Source organism: Lissotriton vulgaris, chromosome 2_1, assembly GCF_964263255.1.
Source record: "Lissotriton vulgaris chromosome 2_1, aLisVul1.2, whole genome shotgun sequence".
NCBI lineage: Eukaryota > Metazoa > Chordata > Amphibia > Caudata > Salamandridae > Lissotriton > Lissotriton vulgaris.
In genome coordinates this window covers 371,216,812-371,238,641 of record NC_141687.1, presented here as the reverse complement: position 1 = coordinate 371,238,641, position 21,830 = coordinate 371,216,812, and the positions used below count along the sequence as shown (strand labels likewise).

Below are 21,830 nucleotides of genomic sequence, written 5' to 3'. Positions count from 1 at the left end.
TCTGGATTGGACTGGCTGGGGGCACATGCTGTGTTGGAAATTCGCTTTGTAAGCTAACCAAATGCCTGGAAGCTGGAGTAGAGGTTTTACTCACAGCTTGGGGTGGTTCGAGCATGAGAAAGTGCAACACGATGGTTCAAGAAGATGGCTGGGGTGCTGCGTGAGTCATTGATCCCTTTCATTTTTAATCGGGATTATTTTCATGAGCTAGTGGCTTCCCTTCAATACTCTGCAAAAGCCATATTCAATTAAAAGATGCATAACACATTGTCAATGACTGACACCGTGCAAACATATTGATTCCAAGGTGGAGGGTTCTATAAAAGACTATGGCAAGCACTAGCAAAGTGTAGGAAGTTAGCGCTGTATATACTATACCAAAGTAAGATACAGTGTGCACAGAGTCCAGTGGAATCCCAAAGGTAGGCAGAGGTAAAAGTAGATAATACCGTACTCTCTATTTGTCATAGTGTGGGCGAGAATTAAGGCTTTATCAGAGGATAGTGTTAAGCATTTATTGTACAAACTCAGGCAGGAAATGATGTCACACACTCAAACACTGACCAATATGTTTGTATAAAAATATTATTTGGTTATTTTATTTCTAGAACCAAGCCAGGCCTGTTGCAAGTAAGTGAAATAATACTTTGCAAGGTTTATGCAGTGAATTACAGTTGAATGCAGGTACAAATGCAGTTGGTTGATTTACAGGTAATTTGTAATCAACAAGAGAGAGAGGGTTATTGGAGAGAAAACACTCTTGGTCCCCCAAATATGTAGTATAAACAATGGAAGAGTGTGACTACTAAGAATTCAAGAAAGGGAGCTTAGGGATAGATGTATAAATATGTTTAGATGTATATAGAAGGCCCTCACTCACCAACCTGGTTGGTGACATGCTTCATCAGCGGGCCCCACCGGGAAAGACCGTGTGCCTCCCCGATGTGCTTCGACGCCAGAGTTGCTGCGGAGTTTTTTTTGTGTTTTGTGAAGGGTGAAAATGTGATTTATTTACAAATGTCTTGATTGTGTCACAAAAAATATTTTTTATTGGGTGGCCAATCAAACATATTAAAAACAAGGTGTGGGAAGGGTGCCAAATTGATTGTTTGGCTGCTTCCTCTTAAGTGGGGTCAACATCTTTCTGCCATCGTGGTGTTAGTTACCTGGCATTCATCAGGACCTAAGTGTTGTACCTCGGCGGTATGAGTGCGCTAAGGCCAACACTGACCTGAGGACGTGAAAGTGAAAAAATGAAAAAGTGTAATTAGAAGAAAAAAACAGGGGTTACCCTCTAATTTACTGGTAAGTCAACAGTTCAACATTACTTTTCATTAACTTTATAGATTACTGTGCATGTTACTTCTTGGATTACTTTTTAAGTTACTTTTGCTAATCAGTGTGATATGCCTCAATATCACACTGAGAGATTCCCTAGACAAAAGGTAAGTAATTCAGGTTTTACACATATGCAGTTTTTCTAGGTTCCATACAAACCAGCTCCACCCTTAGAAGACTTTTCAAAGAAAAGCAGTCAATGCAATCCTACGTGAGGAAATGAAGTTATCGGTTTACAGGTAAGTACTTGTTGGTGGGAGTTGGGTTTCTGGGGTTAGAACCTGTGTTCCCCCAGGGTCAAGGATGCACTCTCAAAGCACCCTCAGCAGCACTGGGGCAGCCAGGTGCAGAGTGCTGAGGCCCAATGTTATCCAATGAGAGATAGGGAGCCTCAGTTGGTGGCTGCTCACGAGCAGGCCACAAGGTTGTGGGAGCAAAGCACCTGGACTTAAGCTTAAGCTCAGGGCAAAGGGGGAACCGAGTTAGCACACAAGGTGCACCCACAGTGGCCATGGGGAGTTCGGGTGCAGGGTGCTGTCTTGGCGTCGGATGCCCTGTTGTTTTCAATGAGGTTTACCTGTTTTGGATTTTGGCTGCAGGCCCGGTCCAGAAAGTCTTCCCGGAGGAACCAATAACTGGACAGGTAAGTTGGAGGGCGCAGGTACACGTAAGTGCACCTCAGGTTCTTTTCTCCGGGGCGCGTGGGGGATGGATTCAGGGGTGTCTTTCGAGGTCGGATTTCAGCTAACTGGGCCACTTGCGGTTGGTGGGGGGCCTCATGCAGAGGCTGCAGGCAACGTCAGGGAGTCCTGGAGGGGTCAACCAATGGTGGACTTAGATTCTGGAGCGCTGGGGGACCTCACTGGGACTGGTGGGCCACTCGGACTCGGGCCCTAGGCGTCAGGTGCAGTGTTGGTTCCAGGCACCGGGTTTCTTTGTCCTCAGCAGGCTTAGAGTCTTTCTTGGTTGTTTCTTTTAAACAGTGCCGCTGTTCACAGGAGGTCCAGTCTTTGTGGAAGGCAGACAGTCCCCCCAGGGGTCCTGGTGGTCGCTGGCTGCAGGACAAGGTGACTTTTGGTGCAAGATCTCTGGAAACTGAAGACGGGCCAAGTCAGTTGTTCTCTGCGGTCTCCACTGCTGGGCATCTTCTTTCATCCTTCTTCTTCGTAGGTTGCGGAAATCTGTCTTCTTGGTTCAGGGAAGCCCCCTAAATACTGTATTTAGGGGGCGTTTTAGGGGTGTTTTAGGGATCTGGAGGTCACTAACCAATGGGCTACTGAACTTAGGGTGACTACACTCTTGGTGTGTGACCCCACATGGGGGAGTTGGCACAATCCCTTATACTGATTGGAGAGTGTTGGCTATCTGCAAGATGGCGGGCACTGAAGAGTGGACTTCATCTCATTTCCCCCACCTGAGGGGTGGAGTTGGTAGATGTGGGAACACCTTCTGGGCTGTTCTAATGTTGTCTGCCTGTCTTCTCACTGGAAAGGAGGGGAGACAGGAAGGGGGCCTGCTCTTGATAGCAGGAAAGGCTGGGGGGGGGTCATGTTACAAAGGCGGCAAGGCCTTTGAAGCTCCCCTGCCACAGATGGCTCTTCCTGACTTGGGGTAGGTGTGAACACCTCCGCTCAGGAAAAGCTTTGTTTCTGAGCTCAGCAAGCGAAGGCTCCCATCCCAGGGGTCCAGAAACTTGACTTATCTTGTGGACCTCCTTGCTTCTGCAGAGCCGCAGATCTCCCCTCCTTGACCAGTGAACTGGCCGACTGACAGGACAGGGAGGCTCTCGGAAACAATCATGGCTCTGCTCACCATTAGCCTACTCAGAGCCTGGAGCAGTTGTTGTGTTACTAGAGGGGCTGATGCCGGCCACCTCACTCTTGCCGTAACTCCAACACTTCTATCGGACAATGCTAGCCCCTAGTATATCACTGTGAGCCTTAAATAAAATAGTGAAGCCAGACACCACAAGGCATAGAGATTGATGGCTTCCTCATAAGATGAAGTTAGTAGTATCATATCTTTCCTTGTAAAGCGCTCTGATACTCTAACGGGTCATGTTTGCGCTATATAAAACTTCAAATAAATAAATAAGTAGTGAGACAGTATGCAGTGCACTAAGTCAGTGCACTAGACACCCTCGGCCGAGTGTGTGTCTCAATTAATGTGTATCAATTGTTAATTGTAAATTAATTGGCAGTGCATGATCATGCCGCTGCCTGCGGTCAGTGGGTGCTGGTCTTACAGTGTGTGTCACATTACAACAGTTAATCTAAAGTGGCACTATTTCTGGATGCTCAAATGGGTGTAATTTATGAATATTTAAATGATTCTCTCATCTTCATTGCTTGATTTTACCCACGAGAAAATGTCACTCATAGTCCTTGAAATGTGACTCATAAGTACACTAAATTATGGGAATGTCACATATCGCACCTTGGCAGCTATGTGTAATTTAAAAGAGAAACTTTGCCTACTTTATGTGAAAAGCTAACTGTCCCGGGATGGTTAATTCCGAGAGCTGAAATGCTTCAGCAGCTGCAGCGGGAGGCAGGGAGTCTTCTCTGCTATGAACCCGAAAGCGAACGAACAGACTGTCTGTTCATTAGCTTTCAGTTTCATAGCAGAGGAGACTTCCTGCCTCCCACTGAAGATGAAGCATTTCAGCTCTTGGAATTTGCTTTCTTTCAAAATTACAAAAGTATGGGCATGTCATGCCCCATTAATTGGTAAATAATGAAAGGTGAGATCTTAGGATGGAGGGCCCACCCGCCTGAGATGGCGTCGGGGCGGGCCCCACAGATTGAAGAACTCTGCCTTGGAGATTATACGATATGACTTACGTAACACGGGTGATCATGTCTCATGTACAGATGACTTAACAAAGAAAGAAAACCCTTGCTCTGGGAGAGGGTGGGTAGAAAACCATAACACAGAGGAAAGACAATGCACCTGGGATACTACCTTTTCCTAAAGACAACAGTGGTCACTGGCTGTTTACTGTTGCGTTTAGGTGATCTACATCACAGGCCTTGGCTTATTCGCTTGGTTCTGCTTACCAAAATATATAGTTCTAACTATAGTTAAGCCAAGCCATGGTAGAGAGAGCATCATTAATGTCTTCCCAGTTGTGAAGAGAGTGACTTCCGTCACAGTAACAGTCCTTACGCCAATGCCAGTGAAGTCAATGAAAAATCTCAGGATTGTAATTGATGAGGAACCCTTTTTCGTTTTACAGATCACCAAAGTTACCTCTTGTGCTTCTAAAAATTCTTCATACTATTGTACCATTCCTAGCGGAAAATACACATAATCTTATCTTCCAAGCTGTGGCAAGCTCTAGGCTTGACTTGGCAAACACTTTGTATTTGAGCTACCAGCTTATGAAGCTGATACAAATTGCTGCAGCCTGGCTCTTACTCAATTTTCCACAGTACGGACCCCATTTGACCTAAGGCAGACCAAACATTGACTCCCTGTTCAGCAATGTATTCTTTTCAAAAGACCATGTTGTTATTTTAAGGCTCTCCAAAACATGGGTCCGGCTTTTTAGAGACAACCTTTTCCTGGTAGTTCCCTAAGCCAATTATCACTGATTTCAAGCTAGATAAACAAAAAGGTTTTTAACAAAAGATAAAAATAGAAAAAAAATAACTTTTAGCTACCCTGTCAGCCTGAACTGTCAGAAGGCTAATTAGCACACCTCTTTGCCTGTTCTCCTAGCCTGAGCTCGGCCTTGAATATGTGTGAAGAAGGTGTAAAGTGCCTCCCTGGAGAAAACAATAGGCTGACCTGAATGGGCTCCTCCACACTCCACAGAATGTGCAGAGCAGGAGCTGTGGGCAATGTTTTTTACACTTCATCATGAAAATGCCCTGGCAAATGCCATTTTGGGCCTGTTTGCAGTAAATCAATCCCAATCTATTTTACCCCATTGGTTACGACATTCATAGAAATCATTCCCCCCACTAAATAGGGGCAGACATAAATGCAGAACTTCCAGGCACCCACTTCAGAACACTCTCTGGACCTGCAGTAGATCAGAAGAGGACTGGACCTGCTTGTATCTGAGTGGAGCCCTGAAGGATTGGACCTGCTCCCTCTTGTACTCAAGACTAAGAAGCTGGTTGACCTCCTGTGTGCCTACATGGAGACCACAACCTGCAAGACACCTTTTCCTGGTACATCGCAGCTGACCAGTGAGTTATGGTTAGTCTTTTCTTTATGTTATCTTTAGCATAGAAAGTAGATATTAGGAATGTTAGAACCGAAGACTGTGTGATGTTCTAGGGTGGGTGGTTATTCTGGAGCTGTTGGTGGTATTCTTAAGAAGCCAATAACGTGTCTGGAATCGCTGTTTCTGGTGCATCTATCAAGATAAACTAGAGGCAACTGGACTGGGGCTGGACCCTTCTGTTGCCCTCTACCGGACATGCTGTGAGTCTCAAAGTGTCTTCCCTGAGGTCCTGGAGGGGTGTTAGAAGTGTTTGCCTGCGGTTGATTCAGTCTTAAAAGACTAAATCAGAAGGAAAATCTTTGACTGTGACAAACCTGGTTGGTGTACTCAACACACACTCCATCGCCAAAAACTGAGCTTAGGTCCTGCTCTACTGAGCTTAGGTCCTGCTTAGAAATTTCTTTGGGCTATTTCAACTCATAGCTTTAAAAATTGATATCTCCAGATCCCCTTGTTGGATTTTTGTCCTTTTGATGTAATTTTGTTAATTAAATATTGCTCTATTTTTTTTATTTGGTTTGGGCATTTTATAGTTTTGCATTTTGATTTATTTGCTGTTTTACTACTTCATACATACTTTACATGCTGCCCTAAATTAAGCCTCTATGCTCTGTGCCATAGCTACCAGGGGGTTGAACACAGGTTATTTGAGTGAATTTGAGAATTCACTCTGACAAGGGTTGTGATTATTCCTTGAGGTGGAAAGTCACCCACCCCAAATAATAATTACACTTTTTACAACTTGGAACTGAAACAAATGTTCAACCTATTTGCTGCCCGGCAGCAGTCTAGTGTGTAGATGTAATGGACTCTAAGCGAAGTGGCATCTCCAGGGTCAGTTAAGTATACCTTCTGCCACAAATGGAGGCTGAGTGAGTGCAGCAGCCTGAACTGCATCAATCCCCCATCTCAATAAATACCTCGGTCTGGGCTTTCATGCAACACTTGGAAAGAGATAAAAGATGAGCAACATATAGTATGCTCTTAAGTCAAACCTGGAAAAAATATACCTGTTGCTGTGCTTTTACATATGTGCTAAGAAGGGTGGAGAGTAACAGGGATGTGGATGTGAGCATGGGCATAGGAAGTGTGGGGGAAGCAAGGGGTATATCTCCCCCAGATTTTGGAGTAGGGGGTACACGGGGGACAAAAGATGGAGGCAAGGGGGGCAAAATAATTTCCCATCTCCCTTCTGTGATTCTAAGGGCAATTAGCGCGCGAAAGTGCTATTTATAATGGCCCTGCACTTGACCTGTGACCTTCCTCCAGTTACTGGTGATCGTGTGAATCAGCTTGGGCTGCTGCAGCTTGAGGTGCTGTGAGCTGGGCTGGGCACTGTCTAGAGTAGACTGTTGTCTCCGGCCACCCCAGAGTTTTTCATAGGTCTTTAAAGACCATTGACATCTCTTTGGAACTGGTTAAGGAGGCTTTATTTGTTCAATGGTTCCAGTACCCGTTGGTTCCCACTCTGCCTATTGACTAACCTTACATGTGCATTTTATTTTTACTGTCACAGTGGGAGAATGAATTGAGTGAATAGGCCACCTTTCCAAAAGAAAAATACTGCCCATTTGTTGTTGTTTAAAGAGTCTGCAAAGGCCTATCTTTTAAACTACATAGGGCTGTAAATACAATGGCATCCATTCAATTGTAACATGACTTTTCTGTCTTTGTTTCCTTCTGTTTAATTAAACAAACTGAACATATTAGTCATGGATCTTTAATGCAGACCTAGAACACATTTGAAAGTGCTTTCTATTTGTATTTTCCGTTTGAAGTATGCATAAATAAGTGCTAAAAGTACAGGCTTTATGTGATTTTGCTTATTTTTGTACTGGCTGGGACATCAAAATACCTGTTGTGCCAGTAGAAATCTGACCAGCTGGCATCCCTATTCGGGAGACTGAAAATCTATCTGTTGCAGGATCAGCACATTATTTATTTCCTCAACCCTCCATCCCTGATTGATGCCATAATTGTGATAGGTTTTTTTGTTGTTTTTTTAAACTTTATTTATCATTTTTGCAAAACATACAGAGGTATCTTCTTGTGTGGTCCATCCAACACAACAATACGTAGCAATTGGATAGGAGCGATGATAATACATCATACAGAGCATCAATACCAGTAATGATGTACATTTACATGGGGTCTTATCCAGCAAGGGTATATCGCATCCAGCAGCGTTCATATTGCAGGTTGACCATATACACAACCTGGAAGGAAAAGGCAACATTGCAAGACAACTATTAAGCAGTAGAGTAAATATTCTGACACAGGCGTTATCCATGAAAAAGATGTAATATTTCCCACAACCCACCATATAGCATCCTCACAGTGCCATGATAGAAACCAAGAAGTAAAGGCCAAGGCAGCGCGGCCTCTTACACCCCAACTTCAGACCCTGGGGAATTAGCATGCAGCGACCCCACCGAGTCCGTCTCCGCAGTGCTCATCAGGTAAGTTTTTAGTGGTCCCCATATGTCCCTAGGCCTACTAGCCAACGGTTGTGTTTCAGCATAGACGGCAGTTTGCTCTTGACAATAGATGACATCGTTGAGCCAGTCCTTAAACTTTGGGGCTCTCCCCCGTCCCCACCGGCACGCCACTCGCCTTTTAGCCAATAGGAGGGTAAGATCTAGGAACTTTCTGTATGGCTTAGGTATTTTGCATAGTATAATCTAACAGCAGAATCAGTGGATCAATCTGCACAGTGACCCCCACCATGACCTCCAAGGCCTCATGCACCTGCGTCCAGTAGGCCCACACAGAAGGACACTCCCACGCCAGTTGCAGAAAACCAGCTCCCGCCCCGTTACAGCGTTCGCATCTATCATTTTCAGAGAGTTGAAATCTATATTTCTTAGCCGGCGTGTAATACAGCCTCTGCAGAAATCTATAATGAATAATCTTGAGTCTACAACTAGCAGATATATTGGCCATGATCCCACAACAATAGCTCCATTGCGCATCAGTGACCTCCCTACCCAGATCTTTGCCCCAACGTAAACGAGCGGACCCCTCAACCCCCTGTCTCTGCACCCGCACACTGCCATAAATCCCAGATACCAAATGTAGCCCGTCCGCTGAACCCAGCATAAAGTGCAGCAGGGATAAGCTCTTAGGCTCTCGCGGAAAGTCTGGCAAAATGTCCAGCAGTCCTTGACGCAACCATACATAATAAAAAATCTCGAGCCGAGTGGGACGAATATCTCTAAAACACAGATCCATGGTTCGAAATTGCCCTTCCAGGAACAAGTCCCCCCAGGTAGCTATCTGGAGGCGCCGACATAAAATCTGGAACCCCTTCTCCTGTAGCAACACCAGTTCAGGATGATAGGTCAGTGGCAGTCACGCCGAATAGAGCAATGTGAATTGTAATATTTTCGCTATCCGTCTCCAAGCGTCTATCGTGCATGTGACTGTCGTAGGCGGAGTCTGCACAGCCGCAACTGGGCCATGTATGAGACCACTCAAGGGAAGAGGATGCGCCACCCAGCCCTCCGCTGCCAATTGAGGCATACAAGGCGTGGGTACCATCCAATGATAGGCATAGCGAGCCTGAGCACTCATATAGTAAACCTCAATGTCTGGGAGGTCAAATCCTCCTTTATCATAAGGGTGCGCTGGGACCGACCATTTAAGCCACGGCTGTTTTCCACCCCAGAATAGGCGAATCAATTTCATTCGCAAGGTCTTTGAAAAAAAGGCGCCTGGATAGTAGGGGATGTTTAAAAAGAGATATAAAAACGTGGTAATATCACCATCTTGATGAGCGAGGCCCTACCCGCCATAGATAAGGGAAAGGAGATCCAACGGGTAACCGTGGAAGTCAATTTAGGGATGGCAGTACCATAGTTAAGGCGAAGCGTCTCGCCCCTATTTCTAGACACCTGCATGCCCAAATAACGAAGGTCAGAATGGCACCATTCTAGGGGGAAATCCAGAGGAAATTCCGGAACTGCAGGCGTGAGAGCGAAGAATTACAATTTACCCCAATTGATTTGCACCCCAGACAATCTACCAAACACCACAAATTCGTGCAGCAGAGGGTTTAGATCTTGTTGCGGGTCGGTGACATAAAGCGTCAGATTGTCGGCATATAGGGAAATCGCAATTTGATGCTGAAAACATTTAAACGCACCAGCGGGATGAAGCTGGCGCAACCGACACGCAAGGGGTTCTATTGTAGTAGCAAAAAGGAGAGGAAAGAGCGGGCACACTTGCCTGGTGCCCCGCATTATTGTGAGCGAGGGGGACAGATGACCATTCACTAGAACTCTAGCGGTGGGTTGTGTATATAACAGTTGCACCCAAGATATAAAAAGTTTGGGGAAACCAAGGTTTGTGCAAAACGGTAAATAAATATTTCCATTCAACCGAATCAAATGCCTTTGAGGCATCTAAAAAAACGCAGCAACCGGAAACTCAAGAGCCACTGTCTGGATTAGGGAGAACACAGTCCGCAGATTGTGTGCAGTAGACCTGCCAGGGACGAATCCGGCCTGGTCCGGAAGTATGATTTTTGTCATCAAGAGGGATAGATGTGTGGCCAGTACTTTAGCTAAGATCTTCGCACCACAGTTAATCAGTGAGAGCGGGTGATACGAGTCGCAAGCTTTGGAATCTTTCCCGGGTTTTAAAAGGGAGGCAATCACTACTTCTCGCATCGAGCAAGGCAGAAGCCCCATCTCTAGCGACTCCTCGAACACCTCTCGGAGTACCAGGGCCATAATATCAATGTAGCATTTGTAAAATTCAGCGGGGAGCCCATCCAGCCCGGAGCCTTCCCATTTTTGAGGGACATTATCGCCTCCCTGATAACGTCCAATTCGAACGGAGCGCTGAGAAACGTCTATGTACATCACTCAGCCAGCATAGGGCGACATCCCCAAGGAAGTCCTCAAACCTCCCCTCCCCCACAATCTGCGTAGTGTACAATTGGCTGTAATGTGATGCAAATATATCCAGGATTCCCGCTGTGTCTTGACATGTCCCTCCCTCCGGCGTGTTAATTTCTAAGATAGAGTTAATGAAAAGTGAATTCCTAGTGACCTCCGCTAACGCCTTACCCGGTCTCTCACCTTCACAGTACCTACGTGCCTTCCAGTGGCGCCCCCGAAACATAGCCTCTCTCGCCGCTGTCCTCATACTCTGACAGCTTAACCCTAAAATCCAGGGGTGCCTGCCCCGCCTCCCCACGCACAATGAAGGCCTCCAATCCTTTCAGTTCCCGGTCCATAGCACGCATCCTCCTATGTATATCTCGTAAAACATCAAAGCTCTTGGAGATGCAATAGCCTCGGACCGTAACTTTAAATGCCTCCCACACAACTTCGACACTGTCAACAGACCCCTTGTTGCGGGGAAAGAACGCCGCATTTTCCTCCCCTAGCTCCATCTTGAACACCTCATCCAACAGTGCGTTAGGTTGCAGCCGCCACTGTGGCCGAGGACTATCCCACCCTGGCATACACAACTGCACTAACACAGGACTGTGATCAGAATATGTTCTGGCTAAATGTTCAGCTCTCAGGAGACCCGTACTTAACCCCTGGGATAGCAGACAATAATCAAGGCGTGCCCAGGTGCCTGTATAAGACGTGAAGTGTGTGCCCTCCTTACGAAGTGGATAGAGAAATCTCCAACTATCAATCAACCCGCTTTCCTCCACAATACCCTGCAAAGCGTCTTTAGACCGGCTTTTGTAGTGTGCAGCCCCATCCGCCCTATCCTGTGCAGGTATCAGAGCAAAATTAAAATCTCCCCCTCATATAATGTGCATAGAGCCAATGTTCACAATCCTACCACACAATGTCGTAACAAATTCAGGTGTATCAACATTAAGTGCATAACAATTCACAAAAGTAACAGTGTCAGTCCCCAAGCGACCCCACACAATGACATAGCGCCCAGCAGGATTGAGGACCTCACCCAGAACCATAAATTGCGTCGATTTTTTAATCAATATGGCCGTACCTCTCGCATATGAAGAGTAGGAGGAGAACAATCGAATATCCGCCCACCTGCTCGCAAATGTATTGTGAGAGTGTGGAGACACGTGTGTCTCCTGAAACAGCTATACTGAAGGATGAGGCGAGTTTTCGCCTCACACCAGATGCACAGCGATGTGTCGCCACCATGGCTCCAAATTCAACTTTTTAACCATCAGTTAATCCATTTTATAAAATTTTCTCCATATTTTGACTCATGCTTTCTGTTATGTTAATTCACTGTTCCACTTGTAGGGTACATTCAGCTATTTCCCAAGTTTCTCATGCAAAACTGTGCCCATCCGAGCCTCTAGTTAAAACACGACCGATGCCAAGGTTCGTTCCAGACAGTGTTTATTAAAACCCAATGCATTTTGGGCGGGATACGCCCTTCGTCAGGGGACACAAAATAAGTCGTGACGATCCTCACCACCCGAAGACTAGCACCAAGAGTAGGAGGAGAACAATCGAATATCCGCCCACCTGCTCGCAAATGTATTGTGAGAGTGTGGAGACACGTGTGTCTCCTGAAACAGCACAATATGCACCTGGTGTCTTTCCAAATATGCAATGATCTTCCTGCCTTTCCTAGCATCAGTGAGCCCTCAGATATTCCAGGACATAATCCTTAAAGAGGAGTCATTCCCTGCCCCCGTCATCCTGCATCATGTGCTGTATAACTGTGCCCTGTAGTATAGTTAAGTACATTTCTGTCTCTCCACAGCATTATTTGCAACTGGACCACACTCAACAAACGCCTCCTCTGCATAAAATACCCCATCCCAACTCCACCACCCCCCACCCACTGGAGTATCCCAATCATGCCAGCAATGTACCACCCCACCCCTTCCCCCCAAACATAAACAAACCATGGTGAAATAGGGGTTCTCCTATTGGGTTGTCCCTCCAGGTGATGCAGGTAAACTTTGCTCCAAGTCTGGGAACCTCCAGCTCTTAGTAGTCCCCAGTACTATCAAGGGTGTCCGGTGATAACATACAAAGGACTACTGTCCCCATACCTAGCTAAGCAAATAATTCAGCGATAACAGGCAATAGACATTTTAAGGCGGCAAACTTTGCAATACTTTACAGTCTTGAAGTGTCAGGCAGTTCTTCCGCAGTCACCACACCAACATGCGTACATCCACACTAATCAAGTTCCAGCACTTCTATACTGCGGTTGTTCATTCCACATCCAACTGTGGCGCCTCCTCCGGCTCATCTTGATCATTCGGGACAGACTTACGTCTTCTCAACGTCTTCAGAAACTTCTCCACCGATTGTGGCGTGGTGTGAATAGTTTGTATCCCTTGGTGGGTGATACGTAGGCGTGCTGGGCACAATAGGGCATAATCCACCTGTTCCTGGCGCAGCTTCTGCTTCGCCCCGTTGAACTTGCGTCTCTCCTCTTGCACCCGAGCCGTAAAGTCTGGGAAGATAGTAAAAGGGACCCCATCGTAATGAAGCTGTTTCTTTTCTCTCGCCACCTTCAGAACCGCATCGCAATCTCGATAATTGAGAAGGCGAGCAATAATGAGGGTGGTCCCCGGAGGCGGCTGCGGGCCAAGCGATCTATGCGCCCTCTCTACTATGAATTGGGCTGAGAGGGCCCCCACAGCAGTGACTGCCGTCAGTAGTTTCTGGACATACTTCTCCAAGCGCTCCGTGTTGGTGCTTTCAGGGATGCCTAAAATTCAGACATTGTTACGGTGGCTGCGGGCCTCGATGTCCTCGTTCTTGGCATCAATGATGCGCATTAGCTTGTCCATTTGCGTCACCGCCTTTTTTTAGTTGCTCCGCAACATCTTCGGAGTCAGAGATACATTGTTCAGCTTCTCTGAGCCGGGTGTCGTGAGTGTCCAGCTTGTGGGCGATATTATCCATGCGAATTGTAAGCGTATCAACCTTATCCGCTATCGTCGCGAAGCCTTGCCTCATTTCAGTGAGTATGGTGTGCAGTTCGCTGCCTGAACCAGAGGTCTTAGCACCCGACAACTCCACCACCCTGGTCTCGTCCTCCTCAGGCATTTTCTTGGGGGTTCTTTTTGCCTCAAAAGTGAGGCGGGGTTGCCTAGAGTCCTGGCGGCCCATGCTGCACCAACCCGGGGAGCCCCACCCAAGGCCGAATCTCTGTATATGAGCTACACACAAGCGCGGCAGCAAGACAGGTAGCTACAAAGCTAAGTATAATGATGGAGTCCCCCAGCAAGAAGCAGGTAGTACGAGTGCCAACCAGGATAGTCCAGGTGCCACTGCACCTACGCTGCTCACCGGTGGGCTTAGAAGTGGGGGATCTTTGCTGTCCGCACACCCATCAATAGTACTGTAAAGCAAACGTAGGTTGTGGGGCCAACTGTATCACTTGTATCCCCTCAGGTCCCACTCACGGGGCAGAGCGTCCTCAAAACTCCGTGCTGCAGCGATGAGAACGTGTCTATCCAAGCACTCCGGGGCAATATGAATGCAGTGGTACCCCAAGCAGTCTCCTCCGCCAACCCATACAGGCGAACCAAACCATGAAATGCCACTGGAAATCAATCTGCTCCCGGACGAAGTGAACCACTTGCACTGACAGCTCTGTGCCCTATGACCCCATTTGCAGATGCGACAGTCACATTGAGCGCCAATCTCCTTGTATTCACGGAGCTGCTGGCGAATGCTCAGTTTAATCAGCCACCATGCAAGCCGCCATTTTGTAGAGCTCCCGGGGACAAGAGGCCTGCATCTAATCTCCCATGAATGCAAGGAGCCCTCCGATGGAGTATCGCGATTCAGCCTGCATCGACCATCAGCTAGAGCTGCCTCACCTCGAGCGGACAAGCACTCACAGTCAGCCGTGATGCGCCCAATGCCGGGGTCGTATCTGCCGCGAAATGGCTCCTCCGCACTCCCGGTGCCGGATCAGTCAGCAGTGCACACCACTATCGCGCTATCGAGGTAGGGCAGGCTCATCCAGACTCCACTGTAGAGCGTGCAGCCCGCTCTATCACTCCACCAGTCACCTCATATGCAGGGTAATTGACCGTGAGCCATCACTCTCCGATTCCGGCTCGGTCTCCGCCAGCCGCCACAATGGCCGCCACTATGATAGTTCAGCAGGCACTGACCCAAAGCACCCCCAATCCACCATCTTACTTCTTGGCTAAGGGCAGCCGCCACACGCGATGATTTCGTAGGGGGGGACGCACTGGAGCCCCACAGTGCCGTCCCTGGCCGCATCAGTCGTCCGCCGTTCATGTCTCGTGTCCTGGTTAGCCCTCAACACTATGTGGCCTATTCAGCACTCGAAGGCCGCAGCATTCGCGTAACTGCCTGCGCCCGCTCTGAGCTCCACAACAGCGCCAGGGTCTCCCTGCAAGCCTGTTGCAGTCAGCGGGAGCTGTCCCAAGCGCCACACCATAACAGTCGGATGCAGTCTGTGGGCACCACGATGGCCTAGACGGACCAACACAGCAGTGTTTGCCTATAAATAGGAACGTAGATCAGGATAAATGCAGAATAATTAACCGGACAACGGGAGCCTCATAGAATCGCGGCCATTCCGCTCGTGCGCCACCTAGCGCCCCCATATAATAGTAATAGGTTAACATATCTGAATCCCTGCACCAGCCATCAATACAATGCTGAATTACTCTGGGTGTCTAGGGGCCAGATGTAGGTAGAACTTATTTACCGATCCTTAATTACCGAATTTTACCGATTCGGTAATTAAGAATCGGTAAATAAGAAGGGGGGGTATGTAGGAACATCCAGATGTTCCATTTACCGAATCGGTAATTATCTGTATTTACCGATTCGGTAAATACCGACCGGTAATGCTCCATTCATTCCTATGGGCTTTGAAGCCCATAGGAATGAATGGGGCATTACCGGTTGGTATTTACCGAATCGGTAAATACCGATTTTGACAAGGGTGCAGGGGGTGTCACTTTGACACCCTCTAGCACCCCCAAAAAAGGTTCGGGGGCCATGTGGCAGGCATTACTGCCCTAAGGGCAGGTCTGTCTGTCATATGGCACAGGTGTGCATGCACACATGTGCATGCACACCGGAATCGGTATTTTACCATCAAATATATTTGATGGTAAAATACCGATTCGGTAAGGGTTGTGGGACTCAGAAGAGCCCCACCTACATATCAATTTTACCGAATCTGTAAAAATACTGATTCGGTATTTTACAGAATCGGTAAATTTACCGATCGGTAAATTTACCGATTCTGTAAAATACAGGGCCCTACATCTCAAATTGCATTTACCGGTCGGTAACGGCCGAATTCGGCCGTTACCGACCGGTAAATGCCTACCTACATCTGGCCCTAGGCGTATAAGAGATGTGAATGACCTAATTGGCTGACATCCTGCATTCAGACAACTAACTCCTCATTCTCATCACCCACCCTTCACTTTCATGCTCATCATGTACTCCCAGTGATCACACTACTCACCATGCAGTCATGTCATTCACCCTCCTCTTTCCATGCACTCACATGAGCACACCGCTAACCCTGAACGCATGAGACTGCATTCACTTGTAACTTTCAGCACACACCCTACACTCACAGCGACCACACTGCACTCATATCCCTCACCATGAACTCACACCGTTCTCCCTCCACTTATCCTGCAGTCACATCAGCAGACCTCTCACCCTGCACTCATAGTAATCACACTGCACTCACACCACTCACCCTGCACTCATAGTAATCACACTGCACGCATACCACTCACCATGCTTTTCATCCTGTACCTACACGAACACACCACTCACTCTGCACTCATGTGACACTTCACTCACCTGTCACTCTGACTGTTCACTATGCAATCTCACTCAAACAAGCACATTTATCACAATGCATTAATTCCTCCCACCCTGCACTTTCTTCTACTTCAAAACTCGTATATCACATCACTCACCCTGAAGTCACTCTTCTCACCCTACTCTCACACTGTCACATCGCTCAGTGTGCACTCACATAGGCACTCCTGTCACTCTCACATTTCACTCTTCACACACATCTCCACGCACATCTTCACTCACATGGGCACAGCCCTCACTCTGCACACACACCAACCAAACAAGGACCGCGCTCACCCTGGAGTCACACAACACACCCTCCACCACACGGACAAACCTCTCAGCCTGTATTCATACAGGCTCTCTGATCATCCTGCCTGCACACAGGGACAAGGGACAGGGACAGGCACTCACCCTGCATTTACACCACTCACACCATACTGCACTCTCTCCTCTCTCTGCACGCACTCTTCTCACCTGGCACTCACATGGGATCCTCTCACACTGCATTCGCGCAGCTCACCTTACACTCACTTTGGTACATTTTTCACCCTACACTCACACCACTCATTCTCATTAACTCACACTATTCACCATCTCCCAGCACTTGCATGAGCACACCTCTTACTCTCCACATATAAAGATTACACAACTCTCATGAATCTACACATATTTCTACAAACGCATCCACAGAATACTAACTCTTTTCAAGAGGGGAAAGTGGACGAAGAATGTGGAATGGCACAAGGAGGGAGAGTAAGGCTGCAGATTTGGGATATGGTGCTAGAGTGAGGATCGTGCGACACCTTCAGCCATTCCTGGCTTTCTATTTGCTACAATGCTTTACTCACAGACACAGTGTATTTTACATTGCAAGTTGGGTCTCAAAAATTCAAAAGTGTTACTGGACAAAATTAATGATTGCCGAAGAAGTCGAGCATTTTATAAGGTCAGTTGGATGCTGTAATATTACATGTTAGAAAGTGGATTCGTTCATTTTCAATACTGTCGCTGCTTGATCCACACGTGGAAGCAAATATAAGCCCCTTGCAGCTATTTTAAGGAAGTGCACCTTTCATTCACATCATACATGTAACAAACATTGAAAAGGCAATATATAATTATTTTTGAATAGCGTATAGGGAATATGATTTTTATTACGTTTCACTAAAAGGCAAAGCGGGTATAGCAGAAGCAACAGGGCAAGCTTTTCTAACAAAAACAAACAAACTGACTAATGGAAGTGTGAGTGGCAGTGTCTGAGTACAAAGGTACAAAAGAGTGAAAGAGCTATAGTGAGAATGTGCGTGTCATTGCATGTGTGTTATGCATTCAGGTGTGCTATTGGTCTGGCATACTGGAGGTTATTATTGCCTTATGGACAAGGGCACTCACAGCATATAAATGGGGGATGTTATCTATGGCAAACTGTAGACCCTGACATGCTACTATGAAGACACCATCATTGGTTGAGGGGGCTCGAGCTGTCTAGCTGAGAAGGCCGCTAACCCAGTCCTACTCAGCGTAAGAGACACAGAACATGAACCACCACACCTGTCCGATGATGCATATAATTCTTAGCATATGGGGTGGTTCCGTAGCAAAATGTTGGACTGATGTTTGAGGTAACTCTTTTCATAATATTTCCGGTACTTATTTTATAGGGGGTATCAATGGCAAAATGCTGCACTTGTATACCAGAAATTATTTTTAAAGTTACCCATGAATGTGGCTGAAGTATCCATGATACATTTCTGGCACTGTCATATTGAATGGACTCCTGGCATAAGGAGCTCACCCATGAAAAAAATAGGACTGTGGTATAGTGGAAGTTATTTCTGACTTAAGACATTTGAAAAACATCAGAACTACTCCTAAGAAAAGTCCAACTTCCCTGGTGCAACTTGAAAATGCTTGAATATTTCATTAATGCCCTATAAGGGTCGGCATTTAAGAAATTGGACCCCAAAACTTCTAAAACATTCTCAGGAGAGAAGTCTACACTCCCTTAAATCATCTACAAGAAATCTTTTTTAAAAATGTTCTTGCTGTAAATTGGGGGAAGTATTACACCCCACCACTTGCATAGATCTTTATCCTCATATAATGGCTATGAGGTTAGCACTGATAATATTTCTGGAAATGCTGGGAACAGGACTGGCTTTAGGGCGGTGCAGCCGCAAGTAGCGTTGACTTTGGTAGAGGTCGATTTGTTCAAAAATAATTTTTGGTTTAAAAGCACATGAACTTCCTTGTGCAGCAGGCAAAAATAAAAAGGTCAAGATAACTCTGGTGATTAATGTTCCTACTAATGAGAGTTCAGAATTTTGTCTAGTGGAAGTTTTGGCACATCATAAATAGCATGGCGAGCCTATGTGCCTGCTGCAAAAAACGTGTACCATGCATATCACAGAACTGAGTGTGAGTGAACTATGAGTAGCACTATAACAAAATATACATGATTTTTCCACATTTGGTCTACTTACTTTATGAATATAAATAACAATAAAGCATACTTTCAAACTGTGACTACATGCCTACCTTTCTAAAAAAGTATGCAATTGTATTCATTTAAGTGGTGTACAGTCTCATGCAATGGGCAATTTGTATATGGTCACTGGGAAGTGCACAAGGTTGTCCCTGAGTCTCCGAGAAATTTAGTGTCTCCTACTCCCCTGGATGTGAGGGGCAAGCAGTGAATGACGGAAGTACAGTAAGAAAATACATGCACTCCTATGGACTGTTTAACCAAAAAGATCAAAGTGGCTCCCCAGAAGTTTACATGCAAACATTTTAGAAGAGAACAGTGGGAGATTTAATCAAAATAACCAGCAGACTGTATTTAGCCCCATTGATTTCGATTGACACAGAGGCAATTTCAGGTGAGAGACAGCTCAAATAAAGCCAATACATGGCATAAAAAATCGAGTATCCCGCCTGAATCTGGTCTATTGGCATGTATATAAAAGTAAGGAGCGATACAAGTCAGCCAATCAAAAGCATGGTAAAATGACTCTGTTTCCGGGCAGGGCCAAACGCAAGATGCAGAAGGCAGCACATCGAATAAAAAGGAAGCAAATTAGAGTGACAATAAAGCTAACCAACATCAAGCAATAGGTGGGCTGTACGCCCACTTTAAGTTCAAAATAGGTATTTTGCCTAAAAGAGAGAAAGATGGATGGAGAAGGAGGGTGGGGAACGATTACCCTGACATTAGGTAACTAAATGAAGATCAAAACATTCTAATTTAAAACAGCAAAGTATTTTTTACCTGAATGCAGTACACTTTTTTTGTATACTACATGTACAACATACACAAATGCTAAACAGCTAATTTTATTTTGGAAATCTAATATTTCTAAAATAAACGAACCTTGGAACGGTTGAAGTTGTTGTACTATACACTTCTGGAGCCACACATTCCAAATCATTGCATTAGGTTGTGTACACATACCGTTCTGTACCAGAGATTTTTTTGTACTCAAGTCAATAACCAAAGGAGTTACTCATGTTTCCACAAACGTCTGAACTTGATAACAATATAAGGATCAAAGTCCAACAAAATATTTTAAAAAACAAAAGCGCTTTGTCTTACGTAATGCTTACATGCACTGAACGAGCCATAACATTTGTGAACTGGTGTTAAACTTTGTCCACCCTCTGTAGCATGAGGCTGTACAACCCTTCTGTTTTTAGGTCTCGCCTGGCCTTGCAGCGCAAAGGGTTGCTCTGGGCGAGAGATATTATAAAAAAATAGATTTGAGAAGGGGACTTGAAGCCCCCCCCCTCATTTCCATTGGCTGGCGTCACCGTTTATGCAAAACGGTGGCCTGCCATTGGAAATTAGGTTTTTTTGTTGACGCCCTTTCGCCTCCGATCTGGACTGGGTCGCCTGCTTTGCTGCTGTTGCAAAGCCATTTCTTATCTTTATGGGTGCAATATGTTTTCACTCAGCCCCGAGTTTGTTTTTGCATGGCGCTTTTATTTAAAATGAAAGTGCAAATATAAACAAGCGGCTGAGTGAAAACAGATGGCCAGCGCTTGTTGTTTTTACCACACGAGCCCCTTCCCCACACCCTGGGCTCCTGTCAGGGAGGAAGGGGGCTCTATCAGGAGAGCCCCCCTCTCTAGTCTCTATTGTGTGAACTCCCTCTCCCCGCAGCTGCGCAGCACAAATAGGCGGGAAGGCGCAGAGCCAGTGTGGGTCTGTCAGGAGTCCCTGACCCAGAAAAGCGAGGTCCAGCGCCTCAAGGCTCTCCATCTGAATGACAATGGCTGTAAGGGAGGGAGGGAGGGAAGAGCGGCCACCGGCACAAGCTCCACAACCCTTAGCCACTGTGCAAAGAGCGGAGGAAGCTGATTAAGTTAAAACCTTATTTATTAGGTTAGTATAAAAGGACCCACAGGTGTACAAGCTCAGGCGTACTGTCAGATCAGCGCCAACCGCTTTTCTGACAATCAAACCTGAGCTCCCACACGAACACGTTCCACATTACATACATAACATTCTGTGTGATGTAAAACAATGCTATTCCCTTAATGCTGTACATATTAATCCTAAAATGAGAAACTACAATGAAAATAAAAGAAACACATATACCACACACTGCATGCGCCTTGCATGTGTAGCATGCAACACCACAGACCAGGCCCCAGGAGTGCGACATGCACATGCATGTAACACCACAGACCCAGCGCGAGGAATGCAATATGCATGTAACACCACAGACAAGTGTAAAAGATGAAAAATTAGTTGGCCCTTTCTTGAACGAAAATATTAAATTGAACCGTAGTTTATATTAATTTCTGTCTTTAACCTGCTTGCAATCAAAATGAGCCCACTAGTCATAATGAAATGTTGCTCCATGGTGCACAGCTGGTGCACAGAGGGTTAAATTAAGTTGTCTGAAATTCAGCTGAAACCAGAAAAGAATGGCAAGTGAACATGTACGTGCCCATTCTGCTGTAGCTCCAAGTTGTTTAATGATTCACTAGCTTTTCACCTATGTACAGAGCCAGTTCAGTCAGTTCAGCGAGCCCTTTCTAGGAATCGCTCGCTGACCTAGGATGTGACAAGTTTGGCCTGCCCTTGCCCAGTTAAGTGAAGAGGCAAAGTGTTTGCTCAGCACAGATAGCAAGTGCGTCATTTGTGTGGGAAAGCAGAAAACACGGGCCTCTGCTGATAGTAGATCAACATTGCACATTGACATTTCAAGATAACCGGCCAAGGCAAGGCTGAAAGTCAGGAGGTGGTGGTTTAAAGATTAACCTGTAGCTGCATGGTCAGATGCGTCGCAAATAATGTAAAATGTGAACGTAGACATATTTCTGAAATGCACCTTGATACTGTAATGTACACGTGGACCTAATTCTAGCATGGTCATACCATGATGTAATAGTTAATTAATAACATGCCAAGAGTCTGTGAACGTATATAAAGACTGATTTCTTTCTGTAACGCCAGA

General features: G+C 46.1%; 1 protein-coding gene across 1 annotated transcript in view; it reads right to left on the bottom strand.

The window, feature by feature from the left end:
- Positions 1-21,830, bottom strand: part of LOC147730376 (serine racemase-like) — a 95,902-nt gene that overhangs the window by 46,844 nt on the left and 27,228 nt on the right. The window lies entirely within an intron of this gene.